Genomic DNA, 22,461 nt, shown 5'->3' with positions numbered 1-22,461 from the left:
CGAAAAAAAATTTTAAAACAGTATTGTACATTAATTCCTGTGTTTATTATAAATAAAATATGTAATGTGCAATAAAAATTAGTTACTATGTTTTTATATGTATGTATGTATATGTAATTTTAAAAAGGTAGGTAATGTATGTACATATAAACAAAAATGAGGTTAAAAAATTATTTAAAAAAGGTATTTATTTTTGTTTGATTTTGCTGTTGATTGTAGCGTTTGTAGTAAATCGTTCTATTTTATTCAAAGCTTCGAAAAGTTCATCACTGACCTCTTCTTTGTTTTCGATAAATCGCCTTAATTCATTAATATGCATCCGTGCTTGTAAATGTGCTCAAAACTTCGAGTTATCCACGAAAATATTCGAGTTAAACAAGATTGTTTTACATTGTTTGAATAGGAAATTCTAGGGACCGGAGTAAAAGTTCGAGGTATCGACGATTTCGAATTAAAGAAGTTTGAGATAACTAAGTTCGACTGTACCATTTTTTTTTTATTTACGTTAATGTGGTTAGTTACACTTTGGTTATCAAACGACATATAGTGTACACAACAAAAACAATAATATTTTTTGTGAAATTTTAATAGGATTAAAATGTATTTGTTGCATTAAAAAAATGTTATATATAGATAGATACATAGATACAAGTATATTGTATACTTGGTTATTAATGTATTATTATATAGATTTTCGCATTATGTCTGATGCATTTACATAAATTGAATAAATTCCTCGAATATTCTGGAAATCATATCATATCAATAATTTCTGATACATTTTTTTCTTCCATTTTTATATTTTATTTTATTATATTATATATTTTTATTTTATTATATTTTATTTTTTATTTTATATTTTTATAACGGCTCACTGGATAAGGGCTCACATTGGCTGTTCTTTTAATCGGTTTTTTCTGGGAGAGTGAATCCAAACAATATTTTTACCCTCTTAACACCTGTGTATCGAATTTTTAAACATTACGGGATCATTTCGTGTATAGTTTGAGTACGGAAATCGTCGATGAGTGTGTCTAATTATATAATTAGATAACTTATAACACCTGAAAGAATATATGTTATCAATGTCTGTCATTATATTTAGATATAAGTAGAGGATAGTAATTAATAATTTAGATTTAATATTTTTTGAATTAGTCTTATTAAAAACCAAAATATAAAATTAAATTTATTATTTAATAATTAATTTTATTTATTTATTTTATAATCTTACTCAAGATAATACAATTTATAACTATACTGTTCTTGTACTGTAACTATTTATATGAATTTAAAATATTTAAGTACCATTATTTTCGATTTTGCTTTACCATGGTATTATTAATACATTAAAATATTGCATATTTAATAGTTAATAGTGTAGTTGGGTAATTAATTTTACTTTTATAACTATTTCCATTTTCAAATAGTTATTTCTGAAATTAAAAGCTATTATTATTAAAATAAGAAATTATATTATGTTTACTAGTTTAATTTTATAGACAACATCCAATTTTAGAGAATAATAGTTAGATGGTTTAAAATTGGATGATTGAATACTGCAGAAAAAAATTGTAGTGTATTTTTAAATATTATAATTTGGAAAAAATTGTATTGGTATTTAAAACTGAATTTGAATAATTTTCACATAAGTTGAAATATAGTCAAATAGAATTAAGAAAAATGTTACTGTAATATTTATTAAAACTGCTTGATAATGTTAATTAAAAAAAAAAAAAAATTCCTGTCAAAGATTTCCATAATGGATATTTGCCTTGTATTTTTGGTGTGTTGTTTTCGTTGACCGAAAAACAAAATGAAAGAAGTTTTAATGTAAAGAAGTAAAAAACTTAAATTCTTAGGTTTTTAAAGTTTTATTGAAAAATGTTTGGAATTTTTAATTTTGCCAGTCAAAGTATATAATATATTTTTTGTGTTTAATTTCCCATCAATTGACTACGTCAGACAAAACTTTTATTGAAGTACTTACCGAAGGCCAAGAAGTATTTATAAATAAAAGCGCATGGATTTGTATTATTATCCCAATATTGATCTCAATATCCTTAACGATGAAAATGAGCATAGGTATACCCTTATTTATTTAATATAACTATAAACGTATATAATATCTGTTATTGTTTTTTTATTTAAAACGATCAAAGGACAGCTGTGATTTTAAATAACGGTTTTACTTTAGGGGCACGTGCTAGGCACTAATGGGGCGCGTTTAGAACATTTCCGGATTACGGAATCGTACACACAACACGTCGTTGTGTTTAGGTCCATTGATAATCACAACGTGGTGCTTTTTGTGTTTTGTAAACGCTACTCTTTTTGTCATAGTGTGCCATTATTTGTCGCATAAATGCTCTATGCGATATATTATTATGAAATTTACTGAAAGCTGGGCGCAGCTAAGTCAACGTTTCATAATCCGAGTATCTTCTGTAAAAAAGGGTTTTTTGTTGACAAATGAATACGCTCAATTGGCATAGATATAATTATATTTTTAACGTCATTTTATGTAACAAATGAAACAATAAAAACATGCAGTTTTAAAACACACGTTGCGTATTTTTGTGTCCGTTCGCAGTCAATATTCTATATATACACTTGAGAATATTATACTACTGTAGTTATTCTAATACATATTGTTTCTGTAGTATTTATAATAATTGTATTTTCATGGCGATTTCTTTTCTTACATTGTATAATGATCGGGATAATATAAATAAAAACAAGATTTCAAGACTAGTGAATATAAATGATATTTTTGTTGTAACTTTGATAGAATTGGATATATTAAATGTATATAATGTAATACATGGATATCCAAATACAATATATGAATACATATATTATTTTATACAGATTATTAATTGTTACGTTAATATTGTTTGTGGTAGCTTATCGTAAAGTATACTACTATTATTAGTATTACTATTATTATGCCATACGAGTTTTCGAGTTCAACGACTAATCTTCATACATGGATTAAGGTCAATTCAAATCAAAACAATCACTACCGAAATTGTTTTATGTTCATGTGTTAAAAGCCCCGAATTGTATGATTGAAATATTTATCGTTTGAGTATGTGAATCGCTAAATGTTAAAAGGAGACTTCCGACAATTTTCAAATTGTACAGGAGGAGGAAAAAATCGTTTTGGTTACCAAAAACTGTATTATTTATATTTATGCTTGTCGCAGTAAATACCCTTTACTAATACTCGTATATACTTTGAGATTTTGAAACATAACATTTAATGTGTACAGTATGTTAAAATTGAAATTATTGGTTTATCAGAAGTTCCCATTCTGCATCAAATGGTTTGGCGGATTTATATGAAAATACATATATGTATTGGAATAAATTTTTTGAAATCTAATGAGAATTGTTCCCGATTTAGATCAATCTTATTAAAATAGCATTAATTTTACTTTGCATATTTTGCATATTTCATGCATATTTGTAATTTATTGTGCATATTTTTATCTATACACATATAAACATATATTTTGTGTATTTGTTTTACTATATATTTTCACGTTCATAGTCACATAATATAGATAAAATGAAAACCCGTCGTTACAACCAAAATTAAAATGATATAGTCATATGCAACATACGAGTTTATACAAATAATATAAATATAGATAATTTCATATAATAGAGTTGAACACTTGAACTTGACAGAATTACGAAAACCGATCAGTCATTACATTCGTTCATATATATTTTTATGTGTAAAACTGTCCCAGTTTTTGTGTCTAGTGATTTTTTTATTTATTCCTTTGTAACTTTACATTACCTTAAAGTAAAAACACTAATTAGGAGTCGTTTATAGATATATGTAAGCGAGTATAAAGATATTTTTAAAACTGATGGTTCAATTTTGTATTGCAATATTTGTGAAATTTTTACATAATTTAAAAGAAAATATTTTTGATTTAATTATAAGTGTATATTTTGTAACATATTACAATATTTTTGGGAGCATATTTTGAGGATCTTTTGTGCATATAAATCTTTTACTTATTAATAAGTATGTTACTATGTACTTTAATCTTGAATATCCTCTCTAGATATTCTTGGATACATTAAAAATTTCTTCCAGTGTTTGTGGATTATGAATTTTAGTGTTTTCAGGATGTCATCCATTTTACTAGCTATTATTGGTCTCCTTGTATTTATACGTTGAATGGGGAAACTTAAATCTTGTTTAGTATTTCTGAGTCTGAACTTATGCTTAACTAAGCTTCAAAAGTAGGTTTTAGCCACCAGCACTACTAGTTTTGAGTTTTCTCTTTTAAAATTATGGTACGTTGATATTTTAAAAGGAATTTTATCAGATTAATCAGAATAATCACTTAGGCACGTGTTTTTATATAACATACAATATCAGTTACTGAAATCTAACACATCGTTATGATTTGCTGTTATTACTGTAAATTTGTCATGATTATAAGATGCAGTTTTAATATCATCTATGTACTCATCTAGTGCGTATAGTCTCTCTACCAGCCTCGAACTTTTTTTTTATGATGGCAAAATCTCTGTCACATGACATAAAATAGTATCCACGTAAAGGAAACAATATCTACACTGATTCAAACTGTTAAAAGTTGTCTGCGATAGTATAAATCTTGCACAGGTATTATAGGTAAAGATATATTAGCTATGAAATTAATACAAATCGCTTGAGATTGATTATCTAAAGCTTTTGATTCTTTCAATGCCTCATAAAATGTTTGGTTTCGTCTTTTGTAGACTAAAAATTCACCTACTGCAGTTTTCTTGCGGATTTTCTTGCGGATTTGTTGCTTTTAATTTTTATTCTTAATTCTTTACATTGTTTGTCTTTATATGTCTGTTTGGGACTGTCCAAATTTTAAATTTCGTGGATAAAGGTTGTAATTTACAACTCATTTTTTCTATTTCTTGGGTGAAACGTGTTCATTGTCATAGTTGTCATAGTCACTTAAAACTGATTCGCTTGACGACATAATTTATTAAATTTTTAATTTATTTAATTGCTATATTCACAATTGAATCATTAAATTATTATGGTCGTACTCAAAGTGAATTAAATAAAATAATAATATAATCAATTATTGATAAAAATGAATAAATAGTACAATATGTCATCAATAAAAACAATATTAATATAAACATATTTTATGTATAATATTATATAGATTCGACGAATTTATGTAGAGACGAGACTTCTACTACAGAAGTCCCTTTTAACATTAAACGAAAAATATACCATTCTATTATAACATCATTGTTATTCATAGAAAAAGTCTTTTTTCAACATTGAACATTAAACTTTAATTTATAAGAATATATAAAAAAAGTATTTTCGGAAGAAATGCAGAAGTTCCCTTTTATCATTTATTGATTCATGTACCTATTGATAATATAACTATCATATTTTTCGGTTCCTACATGCTATTAAAGCAGATCTTATAACAAATATTTCCAAGAATTTTACTATTGTTTGCTAGCATTTTAGGTTTAGTAATTCAAATAATTAACTAAATAGTTTAGTAAATACTTTTAATTTCTTATAACTAATGGTGAACAACGTACTTTATCTGATTTATATTAATATTTTTTTTTTCATTATATAACAGTTGTAATAATTAATAAAATATATAATAATAAATATATACTTTTATGTTCAATGACATTCGCTTTATAATCTTTAACCGTCAGCGAATATATAGTAATTAAAACTAAACATTTTTCTTAGCATATATTTAATCTTAATAGTTTAGGTGAGTATGCAATGCATATGATTACAATTATTTCAAATTGTTTTCACTTTTTATTCAAGTTATTTGTTTACGTTTTTAAAAAATATAAACTATTTTTTTTATTGTAATAAATCAGTATTAGTATATAGAATCCTTAACTTTAACATTGTTCTCTATTTTGTTAACAAAACTGAATATTAACTAATTTTAAATTTGTAGTTAGGTATTATTTCTATAGAAAAATAACATTATAATTCTTTATAGATACTTTTGGTACGAGTAGAATTATTTTTCAAAATATTAATATTTAAATGTTAGTTAAATTAAATTGATATTCATCTACGTACGTGATATATAGGTATATATATATATTTTTTTGTTTTAAATTTTAACAATGTATTGTCGAATGAGTTTTAGGAATTCATAAATTAATTCTAAAATGCAATAACTTATAATAACTCTCTGAACAATATTAAGAAACTAACGAGAAATTAAGTATCATAAAGTGTTGAATTTATATGAATCACGTGTTCGTTTGATATTCACTACAGTATTTAATAACTAATTGATAGAAGTATTGTACTCGAAATACGTTTTTCAATAAAATTATTATTTTGAATTTTATCAGTTTGACTACAGTCGATTATATTGATATTAATAGTAATTAATATAGTAATTATATAATAATATAAATATCATAATAGTACCTATATAATATAATAAATAATATTATTAATATAGTAATATTAACATAGTAATTCCACTACTAAATCGTAATTTAAATAAAAATATTTAAAATTTGTAGTGTTTCTTGACTATACTAATTATAACTGTATCTCGACTGAAATACATAGTCGATTGAAAGCGAACGACTAACGAGTACCTACTACATATATGTTAGTTGCGTTTCGTCGAGTTCTCTGTTGCACAATATTATAATAATTATATAACACACGTATCGGCAGTTGGACGAGAATATGAAATAACAAGGATTTTAATCGCACGCACGGGAATGACAGTAATATTATCGTACGAGTACATTTAGTCGTTTCGTGAATCTCTTTTTGGCTTCGCGGTTTCCATCGTGTTTCACACCTGTTCAACAAAACGAGTACGAAAAAAGGAATACCTACAAACACACGTCTATAAACACATACACACCGCATAATATTATTACATTATACACGCGTGGGTATTATACGCGATCGTCGTTTTTATGCGTTTGTTTTGACATCGGATGGTGTACATTATTATTATTATTCGAGTGGTAAGAAGCCCATAAACGTAGAAAATGATAAATAATAGAGGTTTGTGAGATGAAAAAAAAAATATATATAATAATAGTAATAATAATTATAGTATTATGGCGTGTGTGGCGCATTACAAGAAACGTCGTCGTTAGCTCGTGCGTCGGACAGGTGGTAAGCGATGGAGGTACCAGTACAGGGTCGTCGTTTCGTACGTGCCTTGCCCGTCGTGCGGGTACACCGCACACGCGGGGCAGCTGAGCACGGCAGGTTCGTCCGGACTGTACACGACATACGTGTTATATCGTCGAGGGTTGTTATATCCAAACGTTATTGAATACGCACGCGTACAGTGGCGGCACGTGTGGGCTCGGCGAAACGGTTTATAATGTTACGCTGCTGCTGCTGCTGCTGCTGTTGCACCGGGCCAACGATACGCACGCACGCGCATAAAACGTGATCGGGTATGAGCGCTTTTGGTGGTGACATTGCTCTGTTAAGGGCGGATTTCGTTGGGGAGAGGGCAAACGAAACATACCCTCAAATAAGCGGAAAAAAAAAAAAAAACAAAAAATACCATGGAACAAAGCGACGAACAAAACGTTTTTTTTTTTTTAGTATTTATTTTTTTAAATTTTTTCATGACCAACAGCCAGAAAAGAAAATATTCAAACGGTATCATCTGTTTTAGTGATAATACGACGACCCGCTCTGTTCGGTAACGTTTTCGACGATAACTGAATCCTTATACGCTGTGAATATACGTACATAATATAATACTTAAATGTAAATAATATATTATACAGAAATAATGGTATGATGTAAGGTAAAAAAATGACCATTTACGGGCACCCAACGAGTTTCTCTTGCTATTTTAAATCGTCCCTTCTTACACGCGCGAATCGCGGTACCGCGGTTACAGTCTTCGTGCATTCGGTGAGGGTACATACAAACACACTTATGTTATTTATAACTTGTGTACACGAGCACATAACCTCATCGCGCGGGACGGGGTGGATTATCGTGTTTCGCCAACCATATACCTGCAACACGCCGATATTGCTATTCGTTATAAAGGTACGCACCTGCAGTTTGCGTAGGGGTGGCAAACCTTTTTCTTTCCGGCCACTAAGACCCGAACCCAGTCGTTGAGGCTTTTAAGCGAATATTCACGTGCCATTAACTAATATTATACAAGTAGGTTTTTATTTTACTTTTTTTTTTTTAAAAAAAAAGAAATAATAAAAGGTTTAGGACTCATCGTAAAATAATGTATATAGTTTTTTTTAAATTTTTTTTATTTTACTGCAGTTTTAGTTCACACAGCGAACAAATCATTATTGTCATAAACATTTTTTAAATGATTCGATGGGCCGGAATAATTATTATTGCTAAATTTGGTCTTTTCAATTTTGGCTATACATTAACACGCTTTATATTATTATTTAAATGTTTAAATTTCATTAGAATTATTGACCTTCGAGGTATCCGGGCATAATTACAACTAACATAAGTCGATAAATCTATGTAATAACGAAGTGTTCGCCTACCTATATAATAATATAAATTTTGGATCTTGTGAATAATACCTTGATAGATTACAGTTAAGTTATTTTATTTTTTAGTAAAAGTGTTTAATGATATAGATACCATTTATATCATGTAGGTAAGATAGGTACAGTTCCTATATGACTAAATACTCTTCCATTAAAGGAAGTTTGTTTCGATCCTTTTGATATATATTATACATCTGATCACTATTTGTATAAATGGTTCCACTCCATGGAGTGCATAAAATATTTTGTGAAATTACAATATTCTTGTAGGTCGGCGAACAAGTAAAACCAATTAGCTTTGACCGAGGCAGTTTATATCCATTAGCTTTGTACTAGAAATATTGTCTCAGCAAACATGAAATTGTAATATTATTAATTATAATGTAATCAGTTTTGAAAATTAAATGAATAATACCTACATGTCTTACGCTATATAATTATTTGATCCAAAATCCGTCTATAGGCAATCGCTTTTACTGAAATCGTACTATTTAATTATTCATTTTACATGATGAATTAGAGTCCTTTAGATATATTGCTATTTTTTTGAGTAAAAAACCTATCGCTATAATTACAGGATTATCATTAATAATTAATTTTTCAATCAATGTTTTCCAAACAAGATAATGTGTAGTCAATATATTAATTTTAAAAATATACGTTTATATTGTACGCATAGTGTGGTATAGGACCAACAATCATAAAAAACTCAGTATTAAGTAATTTCGTATGCGTAATTAATCGAGAACGTAATAAATTTCATTGTATAATATATAAAAGATACATTTGTCGAAAATATCTTTTTTTGGTTTTTCATTGGGAACTCCTAAACCAAAATAAAATCAATAAATGTAAAACTACTTATCGTCTAAAATATTTTGTTTTTCTTAATAGTGTAACAAGAACAAACAAAAAATATAGATGCATTTTGTAATGTTTTATTACGTCATCATTGAGATGACAAGGTGCAAAATAATATTGGAAATATAAAGATGAGATAGATAATAATATTGTAATTCAATTTCAACATAAAACCAGTTTTGAAATCAATACACATGTTATTACAATTAGATATGTTAATTATTGAATTGCATATGCAATTAAGCTGACTATATAAAAACTTATATTACCTGCTTAATAACGAAATAATTTTAGTGTCGATTGCTGAGGCAAAATTTTAATAAAATTATAATTTCACCTAGATAATATTTCAGGATAATATCTATTATTGTTTTTATTTTTCTATATTTCGCTTTATAAATTTACAATGTAAAAATTATAGTTAAAAATATAATAGTAGAATTTATTGTAGTATAATGTATATACATCAGTAAAACATATTACTATAGTTGAGTTATACTTATTAATATATATATATTATGGTCTATTACAAATAATGGTTCTAATGTGAGTATTTAAAAATAATAATAATAATAATTAAGAACAAAATAAATTAATTAAGAGAAATCTGTTACTTTAAGTAGGAATTTGTTTGAAAGAAGAAGAATTTGTTACATATACTTTTTTATTTAGTGTTAAATTTTTACGTTTAAATCGCAAAATAATTGTATTAAACAAATAAAATATTACAGTATAGTATTCCTTATATTAAATAATTTATTTCAAATGTCTGAAGACGAGTAATAAATTCACAGTAAACAACAAAGAAAATTCAAAAAATATTAAAATAAAAAGATAGAGTATCTCATAAACAGTAAAATATATGGCGCATAGTTATCATCACGGTACTAGGGATAATAGATAATTTAATTTATGTCTTTCTAAAATATTTATCCCATAATAAAATAAAATTAAAAACATACAATGGCAAATAGTACACACACAAATATATGTATGCATCGTTACCTATTGTTAGTATTATATAAATACTAGTTGAACTACCCAGCTCGTCCGTGTGTATTTATTTTTATTTTTTCATATTTACAATATTACTTTAGAATATTGTGGGTAACAATGTTGAATGTAAAATAGTTTTTTCACTTATTTAGCATTTTATGTTTTTTTTTTATAATATCTACTTGTATAAAAAAAATGTTTGGTTCTTCCTTTAGACATCAGTATTAGGTTCAGACTATCAGGAGAGCTTACACGCGAACAGGCAACGTCTAATTAACGTATAATAATTCTATGGTAGAAACAGTCATTTCTTAAACTCATTTCTACTTTCAAAGATTGTCGTTACGCTTTGAAACTATAGCCATTTGAATTGAAAGTGGTAGTCAAATGGAATCAAATGTATTCTTGGTAGAAAAATTGTTCTCCTGTACCCCAACTTTTGTAAGATAATTGATTATATGAGTACTTGGTATAGTATTATATATATAGTGTTGGTGCAAGCGCAATGCGCGAGATAATTTTTAACGATAGACCTATCGGAAAAATTCGTGTCTACACGTAATGAACTCACAATTTACGGACAAAAAGAAGATGGGTCACAAATAGCTGGAAACGCGTGGGCCTTTATGTAGACCAATACGTATTGGCGGTGAATTATTATTATAAATTAATCCACTAAAATAAAACATTATTTTATAATCATTTAGAGTAATAGAGGGACCACTATTCTAAATTTAACGATCGTACGTTTAGTAGTTTTTGAGAAATAGCAATCAGTGAGTTGATTGTTGAAGTTTTGTTTGTGGTACTTCGCCGCTTATAATAATTCTCAGCTGTTACACGAGCAGATTCAATTATCTCACTTGAAATCCATTCGGAAATTTACTGTGGCAAGCACGTCTGAAAACATTTTCCCCTATAGTCTAAATATATAAATGCTCGAGTAAAAAAATAAAAACGTTATTACTCATCAAAACCATCATTATTCATGTATATTCTTGGTAAAAGTGTATGCCGCTCGGTTGTTCCCCCAGGAATAACCATTAATTCGAGAGCTCCATGAGGATTTGAGTTTCTGATATTCAAGTCAACATCACGGTTTTTACAATTAAGCGTGTGACGGTTTAAAATTATTTATAGTTTGACGAGGTATATGTATATTTTATGATACATCGGTACTTTTTCAAGAATGTAAGACACTCAACGTTCAAATCATATTATACCATAATGAGTCCATCGCTTTCGCATGTAGCCTTTAACGAAGCGTCATCAACTGCAATATACTAACCTATTACGCATTATTTCACGCTACAATATTTTAATTTGAAGCAAACTCGTAATCTTTAGTCTCATTTTATCTTCATGTAAAGTGTAAATTTCATCATGCACATATAAGTGCACATTACAATCTCAATTGATCGTATTTCATTATCACTATACACATTCCACAGCACTTACTGATATATTTATTTGAAAAAAAATTTGAATGTTAGATTTTACATACTCTCATATTACACATCACTAATCAAAGTACATTTTACGTGTATGAATAATATTTTTTTGGAAAAATTTCCTCAAATAAGTAACCAAAAATAAAATTCACTCGCATACAGTTGTAAGTTTTTTTTTTTTTTTAAACACAAGACATTATTATTAATATTTTACATTGAGCGTAAGGATGTATATTTAAAATAAATAATTGTTCTTTATAAGATAATATAATGTAATAATAATAATATAAGATTACTTCAAGTAGTAGTTGTTAACTATAAACTAAACCTTTTATACTTATCGTATTATTGATTGTACATGGATTTGTTTATAAACATTTGAAAATTTCAATGTTTGACGTGTTAAGTACGGCATTATTTGTATAAGTCTTATTTGACAATTACTCTTAATTACCTAAACCTCGAAGACATAATTAACTGTTCCGAAAACCACACCTGTTCTTTTTTTTTATGTACTACGCAACGAAATATTTACTAAAGTGTAATATTACTCATTGCATGTGATTGAATCCATAGTACAGTATGGGGCCAATGGACGATAATGTTAATCGGTGGTCCACCGTCCATCGGTGACGGTCGCGTGTTGCGTTTAAGTGACTTATTTTGAGAATATACTCGAGCGAGCGCATGTTGACTTGTCGTGCAGTATTGAAGTATCGTATACAGCGCACATGTGGTGCACGGTCCGGTCATAATCGTATTTCACAGGTTCGATAATATTTTAAAATAGGCCGTAAGAAGAGCGTTATAAAAAGGCCTACCCCCCCGATCACAAGAGATTTATTTACACCACGTTTTCGGCCGTCTAAAATTAAACCAGAAAATCGTACGCGATAACTATAACGCACGCACACGCATACCATTTCCCCCCCAATATCGTATGCTTTATGTGCATACATAGCTGGTGCACTACCGGTTTGGGAAAAGGATTATTAAGTAGTCAAGTAATTTCTTTTTTCGTGCACACCGTTATCACACATTAAATTACCGTTTATTTCGAGCTTAACGTAGAACACCTTCCCAACGGGTACATTATTATTCATATGCACGTGAACTTTACTCGTTTAAAACAATTACCCGTACGACTACCGCACCGAAAGGCGAGGTCGCGTATAAATACACGTGTTAGGGCTACGTAATAATATACCTATGTGCGGTATTCGTCGTCGAAAGGGAAATATCGTTTATGGGACGTAAATCGTTCTTGCTCGGAATCCAATACATTAACCAATGGTCCGTGGTGCTGCACGAAGAAGTCATGTGTATATTTGTGGGTGTTCATGCGCGTGTAGGTGAGTTTATGTACGTACGTTGTATAGGTGCATATGAAGAGGGTGCGATGAGCAGAAATATATATGTTCCGTGTCTGTGTGCGCGCCCATGTGTGAATGTCTATGTTCGTGTGTGTGTGTGTGTGTGTGTGTGTGTGTGTGTGTGACCAATACGCATTCCTTTAACGTGAACGGTACAAACTATGTACGAGCACGTCATCGCCGCCGCCGTCACCACACCGTTCGTTCCATCATTGGAATAATGAACACGTAATACACTCTATTATAATACATAAGCAATTCGTCGTGTATTCCGTATATCGCGTTTCCCTTATAGTGATACTTACTGCCCAGTGGCGTACCGCATACGGTAGTTTCCGCGTTTAAAGATCGACCTCTCTTGAATCGCATAGACCAAAGAAATTTGAAAAATGCAATAGAAGATATTATTATTATTATTATTGTATTTGAAAGGTTGCGTCCGTAGCCGAATGTATAATGAAAAATAGTTGTATGTAGAATCCAATGCGCAAATATTGTCGGACAGCTTCATTACTTCCGGAATTTCATTATCTCGTTTTGTTTCTATTCGTCTCGTGGTATCGATAACACGCAAATACTACGAATATAAATGTGCCCCCCAAATGCTCATGATATGTGTTCCAGTTTGTGTACAATAAAATGTACGGTTATAGAACTAAATTTGATGATTATAATATTGTACATGTTTTATTTTTACGAAATCAAATTTTTTTCTTCAAGCGTTAACATATTTTAAAACAACAGTTATGTGAGTTAATGGTGAAATTAATTATCCATAGGCTTGAAATAATATTAGTTATACTTGTATTAAAAATTAGAAAAACATAATTTAAGGTTTATGAAATAAAAATGACGTATTGAATGAAATGTTAGGTTTTGACTTAAATAATAATAATAGATACAAATCAATTATTATATATTAGCTTTGTGAGAACATTTTATTTTTTTACTTCTTTGAATCTATACTAATAGTCAATAAATACATATTAATTAGAATTTTTAACTAACATTTATTTCGACAAGTTCTCTTGAGAATGTAAAAAATATAATAGTAATAATATTAAATTCAACATTAGACGGGTATTTTTTAACATTTATTTTGTCTAATTTCCTCAAGAATATAAAATACATTATTTAGACAAACCTAAAACTATTTTTACATCATTAAAATAAGACGTGTTAGGCACGTATGTTTTTCATCAACTACAAGTATTATTATACAGATAAAAATATTGAGAATATTTGAGTGGGTATAACTCGCTCGTTGGACGGATTCAATGGAATTGTCCAAGCATATGATTGCGGGTAAAATATATTGATTGTTCAGGAATGGCAAGAAGTCGCACGGCGTAGTATTATATTTTGCTCGGAGTTTTCGAGTACAGACCAACGTTGTTATTTTGCCCATTTTCCCAAGTATTTGCTGTTGGTGAACTACTAAAGTTATAAATTATTATTTAAAAATAAATATAATAGCCTTTGGCGGCACGGTAATGTAATATGTATTTCTCAAATGGATTCGTATACACGTTATTTATTATTTGAGACCGTGTACAAAATTGACGTCTGACGTGTATTGACGGGATTGAGCTTAGAACCCCCTTGGATCGTGACGGGACTCATCCATATTATTATATATTTATGCGTAATAATGATCACTGTGCAGTGATTGATTATTGTTCTATAATAGAAAACGACGCGATTATTTAAAAAATAATCAACGTTAATAAATAAACTACCGAAATTTTTGTTATTTTTTCGATCGATCGGAAGTAGCAGTAATGATATTCAATGAATCATAAAAATATTTGAAAAGCATAGAAAATTAAAATGTCCGGTCGCTCTTTATTGGTTGTGCACGAGACTGGAAGAAAGACGTTTTTATTATCTATTATATTGTAGCGTATACATTGTATTAATAAATCGATAAAAAATAATTATATTTATAATTATGATTGTTATCTTTATTTGAAATGTCATGTCTTATGTGCATACTAAAATAATAACTTAATAGTGAAGTATCTACGATTAATACATCTACTTAACCATGATCAAAACGTCGCATGTTGTAGGTACTTATTAGCTGCCTTTAAATGTCCGTAAGATAGTGTCGAACGACGCTCCGATTGTGTGGAAGTCAACCTTTTTTTACATACATTTACCTTTTGAATTTTCATAATTTTTTTGTTCAATAAAACATTGGTGTTTGGGAACATTTTAAAAATGTTTTATACGAAATAAGATGTGTTTTATACTACACTTTATGTATGTACATTTTCTGTAAAGTTAGTGACTTTTGAGGAAAAATCAGAAAATTTCTATTCGAGGAGATCATTTTCTATTCGAACAGATCGAGCGCAACCTCGAGCGGTCAGGAAATTTAGTACGTCAATAAATATCCTAGAAAAAATATTCGTGTCAATTTTCAAATCGTGAGAATTTGTTTTAGATTAATATACATAGTTCATTTTTCGAACTATAATTATTACTATCCGAACAGACGACTCGTATTTCCATTATTATTAATAACCGCTAACATTTTGTTCGTTGTATATTTTGATAAATTATATTACTGATATCTCGATGACGGTGTTTAATCGGTTTACAGCCGTCGGAGTTTTATTATTTCGATTTACAACAGTTGATCAATATACGCTTCTGAACAACAATGCGAATACCTAGGTGGTATCTTAGACACACCGCGCACGTTCACGTATGTACTTAATAAGGCATTGGGAGATTTGTTCGTGACATCTATAACAATAATAGAAATGGCGTACGTTCGGCGTAAAAGGGAAAACGCAATATAATACTGTATCCAACCCCACGCTAAATGAACTTTTATAATTCGTTGCCAAAACATTGTCCGTCTACGTGTGTTTTTTTCCCGTACGTACCAAGCAACTCTCGCGATAAATATATATGCGCGCTCCAGCAAATGATATCGATTCGACAACGTTGCTGTGCATAACCCTCGTCACTACTCCCAGAGGTAATTTGTCAGTGTACACAGGCGCGCATCAACATAATTTCATTGAAGCGGTTAAAGTTATTAATTCGGTTACGAGCTTGGGAAATAATAATATGACGATGTGTTATAACTGCGTAAACTTATTATTTTTCCCTCCAATTATTTTATTAAAACAATATCCGCCATTTAAGTATTAGGTTATTATTGTGTACACCGTTAATGGTATATGCACACTCAATACGGTCGTTTTAAGAGATAATTTAAAATATTTTATGTGGCCCAAATAAAAAAAAAAGGTTGAGTATGGCTGGACTAAACCTATGTAAAGGATCATAAAAAATATTTATAACTATTAATTAGAAATTTTAGTTTTCGTATCTTTGGGTTAGCAGCACTTTATTACTATCACTTTACGGCGCATAACTTTAACGTAGATCTAAAGAAAGTTTAAAATTAAACATTATCGTTGGATATACTTAATTAAGTCTAAGAGATTAAAATCTATAAGGTTTTTATCGAGCTTTTTATAAATTGTATAGCAGTAATTTTCGCATTTCAATCGTGTTGTTAGTAGATGCTACAATACAATAACTGACTATTTTTTTTGTTTATAAAAATGCAATTAAAAAAAAAAAATACTATATTATCAAAATTATCTGACCATCTAAAATACTGGTTAACACGTTCATACACGAAATTAATTTCCATTCGACCATTCAAGCATCCGGGATATCATAGTACAACAATACATTTTCAATAATTGATTTCATTTACGGTTTATTACTACCATAAGTATCGATTCGTATCCAATCAAATGTCATACTTTAACGAACCATTTACTCCTTCCGAACGAAAACTCTTAACGTCATATGTAAATCATAGTGTTTTTCAAAGACGACAATTATATAATTATTGTGTGGTCCTATAAATTCGTGTGTAATAATGATCAACACACGAGTTACAATGATGTCCGGGATGTAAATGATTAGAATTTCCCAGCGACTGACTGGTGGTGGTGCAAGATACGACCAACATTGCTCGTTTTAATACAATCACTCGATATTTCGTCCTATTCCCTTCGTCCCGCCACCGTCATATTTCACGGTCCGTGCTCGCGTATTTAAACTTTTTCGTCGTGTACGTCTTGTGAACATGCACCGTATCCTGCGTAAAACACAATTAACCCGTACGCACAGTAATGGTCGGTGGGTGCAAGTGATGCGCGTTAGACTAAAAAAAAAAAACCATGTCCCGTCGGTTGTCACCCGGCGCGACCATACAATCCATCGTCGACTGCGAACCGCTCAATGTTTTATACGCGCTCGTTTAACCAAAAGCGTGTACATACGATAAGCACGCGTAGGCGGTATTGTGTTTTCTAAACTCGAAAACCAGAGAAAGAGAGAGTGAGCGAGAGATTAGCGCCTCCCGAGATACGGTCGGAGCAGCGGTACAACGGCAGCGTGTAGTAAAAAAATATGATTTAAAACATGGCTGTGCGTACGCCCGGAAAAGATTGACCGACCCAGGTGGTGTGTGATGGTCGTGTCGGTTAAGAAGGCTCCATTTCCTCTTCTCGTTTCCACGGCTACGACGTATATACATATGTACGTACGTACGTAATATAATAAAGAGTTTTGTACACGAAACCCGAAAACGAATAGGAAAGAACAAAAACAACGATGCGCCGTTACCGGAAGTCGTTCTTCACTGTATCTTTTTTGTGTATGTGCGCGTACGCACGAACTTCAATACACCCGCGAACACATATACACACACGCACACACACGTGCTTGCGCGCGTGTACACGGTTCGCGTATGATCGTGTGAACGTTTGTTATTCAACTACCGTACGCGCCCAGAAGACGTTCGAGTCAGTGATATACGTATTGTGTGGAATAAACCCTGCGACGCCTAGACCTAGCACATGCGCGTGCGTAACAACAAACGAACAAAAATAATATTGTTACATGTTATATGTTTACGATAACTTGAAAAATAATTTATGCATAATACATACATCGTATAGTTGTGTGTACACATACACACACACACACACACACACACACACACACACACGTGCGCGCACTCGTGTACGATATGGGTATAAGTGGTAGTGGTAGACTAATAGATTATACGATACAATATAGGAGCAGCTATTGTTCCGGAGCAGTTCCTTAATTATAATACAACCGCCTATGTGTAATATGCGACGGGTACCTATGGTCGACGACAACGGGTAGTAAATATAAGTAAACGTGAAATGACTTTTTTTATTCTCCTCTCGTTTTCGGTTCGATCACAAAACGATGCGAGAAAGCAATTTTAGCCGTGTTTTTGTGACGGAAACGCTTACTTGGGCCGTGAACTATCGCGGAGTGAGCGTTGTGAATTTCAATGCGTTTTCAGTCTGTGCTTGTTGAACATATTGTTGACGCATGTACATAAATATGTGTGAAAAACACCCCATTCGCGTTTTTAATATTTTCCATGTATTTTGCACCTCGTGCGCGATGGCGAATCTGATGGAAATATTTAACACGTTAGTCTTGTTGTGTGCACGGGCTTTGATTCGTCAATAAATACCGATTGGTTTTCGCGGTAAATTCCAGATGTTATGCGCCGTGCTCACGGCGAATGTAAAAATGTCCAATACGATTTCGGTGCCGCGATAAATATTTGATTTTCAAGTGTACGGATTTACATACACTCGGGTAGTTCGTAGGCTTATCCGAACCTGCTATTAAGTAGCTAAATCATGTGGTGGTTTTCTCCTCTTGTTTACGTTGTTGTACGCGGGCCACAATTCTCGAGTTATTGAACGGAATGTATATGATGTGAAGAAACACGAACCATCAAAAACACGAATTCGGGATAAATATGCATCATGTTATTTATTTTTGAACTCGTTGGACGATCATTCAAAATTATAACGTTTCGCACATGGTGCATTATATAGGTACGAAAATCTGCGATTTTACTATATTATTATATTTCGCTATAAATTGCTTGTGTGTATTAATATACGGGTTTTCTTTTTGCAAATAAAACTATTTGAATAATGAAAATTGTCTAAAAGATACTTTGAAAAGTCTATGCGTTCATTTTCAACCATATCTACAAAAATAATGTTGATCAAGTAGGTACACATGGCTTAGGTTATTTGAATATCTGGTTTATACGAAAAGTATCTCGATATAGAATGTCCCTCGTATCAGAAACGAAAATACGTTATATTTCTTGTTAAAAACGAATTAAAAACTATTTTCAGGCATATGGGTGGAAAAACTAAATAGTTTACCAATTATAACCAACCCATCATGTTTTTCAGACATATCGTTTTACGAATGAATTTCATAAAATATGTTTGCGACATACTAAAATACAATTAGTTTATATTTTTTCATTAAATGTTTAACAGCTTATAATATTATTATAGTAATAATATGTTAATTTTAAAAACAACTAAAAGTATATTGTCAGTTAAATAAATTTGATTAATAAATTAAATCATCAAACGATATTGTATTGTAAATTAAACTGAGACTATTTTGAAAATATTTAAATTTTAAACATTGGTTGTTGGCACCGAGGCCGAATGCTTGTCTTTGCTGCATAAACAGGATATTGATGGTAGCCGGCAGGTGTACATCAGAATGGATTATACTTTGAACCTTATGTGTTGGTCACTAAGCTAGTCGCATTAATTGTGCACATTTTGAAATATACTATTCTACAAATGGGTTTACATTTATCAGGATTCTAAAATTTCAAAAATATTATGTAACCATAATAGGGCTTGTTAATTCTGTTGTTGTTATAAGTATAAATCATTTTTACTTACTTTTACCCAAAATTTGTAAAAAATATTCCAATAGTATTTGATTTTAAAAAGTAGAAAATTATTTTTTTTCAGTTATTTCAGCTTTTGAATAAATCGAAAAGCACATTTTATGTTTAATGTTGATTTAAGAAATTCAATTTATAGGAATTTGAAGGAGATAAAACTAAAATAAACAATTTTATTAACAAAAATTGTTTATAAATACATCAAAAAAATTATATAAACAATAAATTCCTACCTTTTCGTATTTATAAAATATAAACATAGTACGAGTATGTATATATAAGATAATGCCACTTTAAATCAATATTGATTCGAAAATAATATTTTGGTGGACATGTTATTGCAAAAATATAAAAAATGCCGATTTATTTGTTGTCTATAATAGTGATTTTGTTTTTATTTTTATCAGAGGTTTTAATTTATTTTATTTTATAAATATTTGTATTGTAAATAGGTTTTTTTATTGTATTATGTCATAATTTATATTAAATCTTCTGTATATTGTATTTATTAGGTGTCAATTTTAGTTAGATTGTTGATACAAACACCAATAAATCATCAACAATGATCAATAATCGTGAAAATATTAAATAAAATGTTTCATGCATACATAAGTAATTTTTAGCTCACGTATTTTTATGGCTTAAATTGTTTTTAGAACAAAACAACACTTAAGTATGTGTTATACAATTATTAACACTATCATTGAATTGATATATAAAAATAAAAATAAATTATATACATATATATATATATTTAAATTCTAAGGACTTTGGTTTAAAGCGATTCACATTATTTCAAAATGATATTTTACTGATGAAATTTGTTGCTTACGATGTTCATTTGAACTTGATAAAGAATAATGTACTTTTCTTACGTTTTAGTTCTGTTAGTTAAATTACTAAACAATAATCGTAGTCCATGTTTTGTAATGAAATTAATAAAAGTTTGTTTTAAATTGTATTATCGGTGTTGTACAATATTGCTATACCCGGACAAAAATCATCCAAAGCCTAGAGCAATTACATTTCAATTGTAAACTGTGAGGATATAAAACTTTTTTCATTGTAAATAAGACTTTAGATAAAAAACGGATGTTTAGGCAGCGAGATTTGCAGTGCGATATTTCATGTTATTTATCATTACAGTTAATATGAAAATGCAGTGTACATGGATAGGTTTTATTCATGTTATAATATTTTACTATTATTGCATCATAATAGTGCAAATAAATAATATAAATTTGTCCCGGATCTTTTAAAACTTATGCATCGTTTATCATTTTCATAAACATAATAAAGTTTATTAAGTTATTAAATAATTAATATTTATAATTGCGTGGTTAGCCGTTATTAAGATAAGTATAAATGTTTGTATATTGTTTCCTATAAATATAATTATTGTAATAATGGATCTTCTGACCGAACAGTTATTTACTGAGCTAATTCATAAGTATAGTTTGTGAATGAAGTAATAATTTTCTTTATTAAATTAAATTAAATTTTTCTTAAATTGTACGTTTAAATGTATTGTAAAATGAGGTGCGATAATATGTAATGTATAGCTTGTGGCTGATATGTTGTACATTTTCGTAATAATTTTGATTACTCTTTTTAGAGTAGAAAAACATATCAAAAAGTTCTACATTTCGCTTATTTGTTAAACAAATTTTCAGCATAATACATTAAAAAATTAAATTCTGCTAATATTTCATAGATTATATTATTGTGGTTATTGTTCCATTGGAATAATAATAGTATCTCATTGTGCAAAAAATCGTTAACTGGATAGGTACGTATTTTCTGTGTGGAAAATATGAATATCAGATTGATGAATAAAAGTCGATCCTTCCTCATTCGTATAAGGTATTATTTGTTAAAAACATGCTGAAAATAATATACTGTTTTTTATTCTGCATTAGAACTACACAATGTAATTTTTTTAATGTGTCAAAACCGTAATAATCGTAATATTGTAACAAATATTATTTTTTTTTTCAATTTTTTCAAAACGAAATTACATAATAACCATGTGACTAATATTTAAAAATCATTACTCTCATTGATGACTATAGAAAAACCAGTTATAAAATAATGTTGACCCGTTTCTTCGTTTTGTACAACTATTTATTTATTAATAACCTTGAGGTGGCCAATGCATTTATTTGAAAATAAAATTATTCAAGATATCCGCATGGAAATCGCATGTTTCTTAACTAGACATAATAATTGATGTGTAGTGTTAGTCGTCAGAATTCAAGAGAAAGGAAGTAAACTGGAATAATAAGCAAAACGTTCCTTTATAAAAGGTATGCGACATTAAAAAATTAATTCTCAGCAATTATATACGTTTATTCACATTCACACGTAACACGTGTTACACATTTAAAGGTTAAGA

General features: G+C 29.5%; 1 protein-coding gene across 3 annotated transcripts in view; it reads left to right on the top strand.

The window, feature by feature from the left end:
• Positions 1-22,461, top strand: part of LOC112692963 (myosin-I heavy chain) — an 83,148-nt gene that overhangs the window by 2,446 nt on the left and 58,241 nt on the right. The gene's annotated exons all lie outside the window — the stretch shown is intronic.

This window comes from Sipha flava, unplaced genomic scaffold, assembly GCF_003268045.1.
Source record: "Sipha flava isolate LNK unplaced genomic scaffold, YSA_version1 79_pilon_pilon, whole genome shotgun sequence".
Classification (NCBI taxonomy): Eukaryota; Metazoa; Arthropoda; class Insecta; order Hemiptera; family Aphididae; genus Sipha; species Sipha flava.
Note: the sequence above shows the minus strand (reverse complement) of the source record. Positions and strands in the feature narration are given on the sequence as shown.